We start from the raw sequence: 7,382 nt of genomic DNA, 5'->3' as shown, positions 1-7,382 counted from the left end.
GCTCGCCGTCCAAACACGAGCATCGCTCCCGGTTTTCAGCACCGTCGCTATTCGTCGCCCCGCCCTACTGAAAGCCCATACTCAGAAAAGTGAGCGATGCAGCTCCCAGAGGTGGCGCTGACTACGGACAAGAACCTGCTTGCTGTAGAAGTGAATGGCCTCCCTGTTACTGCCCTCATTGATACCGGTGCACATATTTCCATCTTCACGGGTTCGCGCGAGCACACGGGGACAAAGAAGAGATACACAAACACGACCGCAACCTAGCAACTTAGTTAGTTTGCTCTCGTCTTCGTGTATATCTTCTTTGTCTCCCTGTGCTCGGCTGAATTCGTGAAGACGAATGTGTTTGAACTAGGCCGACTTGCAGTATTGATGCAACATATTTTCATAATGAGCTGCGATCTTTGTGCACGGTTGAGTAAGATCGTTAAGGCGCCCGATTCCCTCTTTGTACGTGTCGTTTATGGAGGAACTACGGCTGCTCTCGGAATGTGCATCGCACGTGTGAGGGTCGCCGACCGCCAAACTTCCGTCCTGCTTCATGTTCTTGCACATTGTCCTCATGGCTTCGTCCACGGATTCCATTTCTTGTCCGCGGCTACTGTGGGAAACATGACAGACGTATTGGTGATGCCGCTCATGAATAGCGGTCTAATGCAGGCCGCAACGTACAATGAAAATATACGATTACGCGTCCCTTACACAACAATTTATTCATTCGTTGCTATGGATGTCAGTACTTCTTTTAATTGACCCTACCCATTGAAAGGTAACATAGAAATATCTGGGAGACATTTATGCGGCAACATTCGAATCAGTTGGTTTGTCTTGTAAAAGTTTGCTTAAAGGATGAATTGTAACCTTGATTTTCTTAGTGGAAGCAACTTTCGCTTTGTAGGCTTCCAGTAAAACTATTCGTATAGGTCGCGAAACCTTCGAAATGAAACCATAACCAACAAGGAGGCTTTCAAGATTGACTAGGCTATGTGCGCCCTATACTTTTTGGCTCCATTGACAATGCCATCGGAGTAACCGCGAGAATACATACTGTTGTCCTTTATTAGAGTACATGCATTTCTTCTCATCTTTCAAGTCACTCATAAGTTGATTATCGTTATAACGATCTCTGATATGGAATCAAAGGTAATTGCGAACTGTATACGAACTTGGTCGCGCCTCATTATTCCTTTTTATGACGAAATTGGCAACACGAGAGCAGCAGCGATATAGGCTGTAAGGAACAAATATTTGGATCGCGGGAGGCTCGAAATTTCAGCAAAAAGAGCACATTAAATATTGAAAGACGATTCGCCACGACAATGTATTTCGGTGGGGGGGTCTAAACAATCAAATATTTGAGATTGCAGATATTCTGCTGGCTGATACAACTCATTATGACAGGCCTTTATCACAGCGCGCGTTATTATCACGGCGCGCGTTGTTTCTTCCCTTTTTTTTCGCCCCGGCTGACGCGGTTCCTTCTTTGCCGTTTTATTAGCTTAGCACCCACAAGAAGACACGTAAGGACAACATCGTTTGGTTAGGAAGCCCAATATAATGCGTTGCTGTATGTAGGGTTTTCCAACGAGACAGATATCCCTTTTGCTGAAGCTAATTTCTGTCTCTGCTGTTACACCCACTATAGGATATAACGAAACTACATCATGGTCCCGATGCTACTGGCTTATATCTTGGTTGGGCTCTATTGCCATAAGACAGATGACAGCTGCGTCTTTTTGTGTGAGTACTTGTTTGTACGATACGCTTGTTGCCTGATACGGATACAGTCACATGGGCCCTTGTTATTAGAATACAATAAAATTCCATCCGTAGATTCGAAGCTAATGGTGTTGATGCCTTTCAGGACGCTGGTGCAACATAAGCGTCTACGCGAAGGTCTACGCGAGCGTCTGAATCAAAATACACTTCTGGTGTCTGGGCAACGAACAACGCTGGTCTCTTTATTTGACTCACTTATATAGCTTCGCGCGAGAGGGTACCGCGTGCGTACACGCGTTGATGGGAAGGTAGAACGCGGCTTGCGGTCAGCGCCTTTGCTGTCAAAACAGCTAGGTACGATACATCTTGTTTCCCATAAAGAAAGAAGAAACGCATAACTTAAAATAGAGAGTCAGAAAGAGAAGTTCGGAGTCTTCACGACCATGCGCATCGTAATGCATCCGTTCGGGCTCCTTGTGATGACGGGTCGACCCGCGGTGCTCTGCTTGCAAAGCGCCAGCTTAGGAGAAGTCATGTGCGCGAGCTTACGGATGACCATTGAAGCCTGGTGCACTTGGAGCATGTGGCAGAAGCTGATGCTCCTGGCTAACGTTATGTAGTCTATTTCGAGTGGTGCTGATAAAATCTTCCGCTATCCTGTGGCATCTTTCGTGTGTTTGAAGCCGGTGCTGCCTATTCCACCTTAGAAACATTTCATCCTGTGTCTCCAAGATATGGAACCGAGGAGTCACTTGAAGCACTATGGCCTAGCGTGAGCAGCTGTCGTCCAGCACATGCGCAGTGTCTTCTTGTTGTAGAGGCTCCAGCGTCTTAGGAATCCCAACTTCTATGGGGATCCGGTACCGCGCGTATATTGCGTTCGTTTTTTGTACAACGTCGTGGGCTGTCGTTTTAGCTAATTTTTCAACTTCAGAAAATTTGGAGCATGCGTCAAACACAACTACTTGCGCTTCGGCAGCAAAATGCAATATGTGGATTGCCTACTCTTTACCACGGCATATTGGGTATCGGGCGCATAATCTGGGACTCAGACTGTTGTGTGTCCGCATACATTTGGCATGCGCTGCAAGAACGAATCACAAATTGAAAGCTACTGTCCAGTCCCGGCCAAGACATGAGTGCGCGCGCTCTTGCTTCGTACTTATTTATTCTCAGATGGCCGTCGTGTATTTTGGTTAACATTTCAGCCCGTATCAACCTGGGTACGACAATTTTGCATCCTTTAAGCAATATTCCGTCAATGAGTGGTGATGTTTCGTCGATGGGGTTATCATGCACGAAACGAGAGATACTTCATTAACATCGATGTCCTCCCAGTTTCCGATTTGAGAGATAGCGTGGGCGCACGCGAGATCATGTCAAACTAGAGCACGTCTTTGCCCGGAACGAAGTGCAAGGCATAATTGTATCATACACTGTAAAAACTTTTCTTGAGAAAAACAGAAACTGTCTGGCAGCTGGCCTGCCAGAAAATTTCTGTTCTCTTTCTGTTTTCTGTTTTTATGTTTTTGTAATTTTACATGTCTCTTCTGTTCCTGCTAACAGAAAATTTCTGTAATTTCGATGGCTTTTTCCGTTTTCAGTAACAGAAAATGTCTGTAATATTACATGTATTTTTTTGTTCTCAGCAACAGTAAATTTCTGTAATTTCGAATGTTTTTTTCTGTTGGCAGTAACAGAAAACTTCTGTACCTTGACATGAATTTTCGGTTCTCACTAACAGCGAATGTCTGTAATTTTACTACTCTTGGTTTTTTAGTACAGAAATCCTGTGATAGGACGAGTATTTTTTTTCATTCGTTCAGTACAGGAAGTTTCTGTAATTAAAATGGGCTTTCTGCTTTAAGTAACAAGAAATTCTAAAATTGTATTCTTTCTCATGGCAGCAACGTCAGTTGACAAAATTCGGCAATTTGGCAGGTTATGCAATATTAAAATGTATGTGGTGCAAGAACAGAAAATCTCACAGACAGAAAGCACCACGATTTTTTGCATCTGCATTGTCCCCTTTATAGCACGCATCCTCTCTCACAAATTCGTTAATTCAGTACACCATAGAGTGAAATGCGAACAAGTTTATTGACATGGAACATAGAAGTTCAGGCAGTTGCCAACATGTGCATCTTGAAATATGAGAGATGCCCATACTATCACAAGCGGCCACTATGGGTTATTCGAAGGTCGCAGGTTCGGTCCCTGCCAGTGCGATGTTACCTTTTCATCCACTTTGATTTCTTCACATTTACTTCGTAACGACTAAAATAACATCCCCTGTACTTGCCTTGGCTTTCTTGTCTGTTAGTTGTACAATTCCCGTTTCGTTCACTATGCCCCCAGTATCACAAGGGGTCCAGATTCAGGAATCTCCCGGGGATATTGTTCGAGTTGGCTGGCACATATGTTTAAACGTCAAGTCCTTCAGGGAGCTACTCAATGACGGCACTTTCGGGTTCAGGTTGTGCTGTTTCCCACGTGTATGGTCAGTCGTTGTGCCCTTTCCGGGACTGACAGTGGCAATTGACCTAAAAAGAAGAGGCAATTCTGTTTAGCAGTGCACAAGAACCTAAATATTTATAGATACAGTGCAACTACAAAGGCACCTACTTGCTCTTCATTAAGAATATGCTTTTCTGCATGCATCCATCTCAACTTAAATTACCATCACTTTAAATACAATATTGCCACATAAGTCTAAAATGAAACTCCGAACCTTTATAACACTAAAATTAGAATCTGGACCTTCTAATGTCTAAGTACTAACAGCCAGTTTGCTTGTGGATACTCGCGAGCAGTATTGACGGTTTCGCTGTATACTAACACAGGCCCTGGACCGCTTCCGGTTTCGTGCGCTGGCGTTGGCTAGCAGAATTGGCGGGGAACAAAAGCCTTGGCGAGTAGCCCGTAGAGTTTGAACACTTTTCTCTCTATGTCTAGCAAAATATTTGAATTAAATATTCTTCTAAGCTACACACAACATTGAAAGAGTTAGTCCTTAACTATAAGCGTATTTCTTTTATATGAAAGTGGAACAAGAGTATTCTCTTACTCTGACAAAACTTAAAACAACGCTTTACTCTTCGGTGTTGCAGAATAACAAATGAGGTGAGGGGATGTTTCTTGGGGTACACCACGTGCTCCTGCCATCGCAATCTTGAAACCGTCTATACCATAAAACAGGTAGCTTCTCATTGAAGGCATTATGGTTTAGTTTTAGTACTTTTGTTTTAAAACGCTTTCTTTTCATGTTACCTAAATGAGGCCATCTCAATAAATAAAGGTATTCTATGTGAGCAATATACATTTTTTTTATGTTACCGGAAAGCTAAAATTATTGGCCAAAGTATTGTGTCCAAGATTTAGTTTCAATCTCACCTATGAGTGAACTCCAGGATAAGACTTGTCTCTTTTGGGTGGGTAAAGTTGACGCAAAGTGTGCCAGGAATAATATCTTGAACGCCTCTCTAGGACTGGATGCTTGCATCAGAGGAACGTTGTCAATGCAAGGTGTGAAGGACTTCGCTGTCAGGAAATCACCACCTGGAAGTTGAAAATTTGGGTTCAAGATTTACTATATTTAGAAGGGGAGAATAACATACCTTTAGCAAATATGAAAGGCCAACTTGGCATTTCCTCAATGTCATCATCACAGGTGGTATCCTTGAATAAAAAAAACGAGCATTGATCGAATAAGTAGACACGAGGCAAAATAGAATTTAATAACGGGAAACCGCGCGGGCAAACGGGACAAGAAAGGCTGATAGGACTTTCTTGTCCCGTTTGCCCGCGCTGTTTCCTGCTATGAAGCCAAACCAACAAGCTCAAGCTCATACCATTTTAAACAATTTGTTAAGCCGGATGCTTGCACATATTTTAACACTGCGTACTCTCAAACACTTTGAGCGCTCGAACGATGCTTATCAAAAAGCACAATGCAAGAAAGAAGAGAAAAAATCAACAAGCGATTTTCAGGGTGTATTAGCACCAAATCTCTTGCCCTAAGTGGAAGTGAACTGACGCATTCTGAAAATGCTGGTCTGCACCTGCGATGGTTCGCTCTATTTTCGGTGTACAATCGAGCCCGGATATATTGGATTCGATGGAGATTGTGAAATAGTTCGATGTATAAATAATTCGATATTCGAAATTGTGCTCATAATAAAAACATAGCACGTCTATGACAAATATCCAAACTTGCAGAAAGACGGGAGGTTACCGATTGGCGTATTCAAAAGCAGCAACGTCGACAGGCACACGACGGTGATAAATGATTTATTCGATGCGCAAAAAGCCGTACAGGTCGACGGGGCTCAACTGGCAGCACACGTGAAATGCGCAAGAAGGAAGTAGTGCTGAATTAAAAAAAGGCCAGTTTAGTGCCGAGAAAGACATGCCCTGTAGTCACAAGTAAGCGCTTACACCACACTCAAAAACCAGCGCCAAATCACGGCGCCGATACCTTCGACGGAGCGGGAATTTATCAAAAGCCGCCACATCTTCAAAGCACCCACCCTACCCTTACGCCAGCGAAACGCGTGCGAGAACAACCAGCGTGTTTCGAACAAATAAGCCTATACGCCACATTCAAGATCCAGCGTCAAATCACGGCGCCGATACTTTCGACGGAGCGCAATTTCATCGAAGGCCGCCACTTCTTCAAAGCACCCACCCTACTCCCACGCCGGAAAAACGCTTGCAAGAACAGCTAGCGTGTTTCGAACACGTAAGCGCTTACACCAGATTCAAAATCTAGCGTCAAATCACGGCGCGAATACCTCCAACGGAGCGCAAATTCATCAAAAGCCACCACTCCTTCAAAGCACCCACCCTCCCCCCATGCCAGAGAAACGCGTGCAAGACCAGCCAGCGTGTTTCGAACAAGTAAGCACTTACACCACATTCCAGATCCAGCGTCAAATCACAGCGCCGATACCTTCGACGGAGCGCAAATTCATCAAAAGCCGCCTCTTCTTCAAAGCACCCACCTTACCCTCACGCCAGCGAAACGCATGCAAGAACAGCCAGCGTGTTTCGAACAAGTAAGCGCTTACACCACATTCCAGATCCAGCGTCAAATCACGGCACCGATACCTTCAACGGAACGGAAATTCATCAAAGGCCGCCACTTCTTCAAAGCACCCACCCTACCCCAACGCCGGAGAAACGCGTGCAAGAACAGCACGTGTGTTTCGAACCAGTAAGCGCTTACACCACATTCAAAATCCAGCGTCAAATCACGGCGCCGATATCTTCGACGGAGCGCGCATTCATCAAACGCCGCCACTTCTCCAAAGCACCCTCCTTTTCCCAACGCCTGAGAAACGCGTACAAGAACAGCCAGCGGAGGAGGAGGAGGAGGAGGAGGAAAGGAAAAGGCGCAACTTCTGCAACCCTAATTGGGAGCACGGCTCAGCGCCATCCCAGCGGGCTTCGAACAAAGCCGCTTGTGCATAGCGTCGAAAGTTCGAGAACCTAAGGCCCCCGTGACGCCGCCTCAAACGACACTGCTTTCACCGGCGCGTCTGCCGACGACGCGAACTGGCTCAACATCTTTACCGAGCCGCTGCTGCACTGTGAACAGATGAGTGTGTCATGTCGAACTCTCCCGAACCTAGGCGCGAACCAATAAGCGCGCAGAGGCG

The 7,382-nt window shown here is 45.2% G+C and overlaps 1 long non-coding RNA gene across 1 annotated transcript; it reads right to left on the bottom strand.

Annotated features, from left to right (window-relative positions):
• Positions 1-4,015: 4,015 nt before the first annotated feature.
• Positions 4,016-7,024, bottom strand: LOC119402974 (uncharacterized). Its single transcript, XR_005186039.2, has 3 exons — positions 6,950-7,024; positions 5,116-5,280; positions 4,016-4,265 (listed from the first exon to the last, which is right to left on the bottom strand). It is a non-coding gene; the product is annotated as an uncharacterized LOC119402974 (long non-coding RNA).
• Between the last annotated feature and the right edge of the window lie 358 nt (positions 7,025-7,382).

This window comes from Rhipicephalus sanguineus, chromosome 8 (genome assembly GCF_013339695.2).
Source record: "Rhipicephalus sanguineus isolate Rsan-2018 chromosome 8, BIME_Rsan_1.4, whole genome shotgun sequence".
Classification (NCBI taxonomy): domain Eukaryota; kingdom Metazoa; phylum Arthropoda; class Arachnida; order Ixodida; family Ixodidae; genus Rhipicephalus; species Rhipicephalus sanguineus.
The sequence above is the reverse complement of the archived record's forward strand: the minus strand, read 5'-3'. Positions and strand labels throughout refer to the sequence as shown.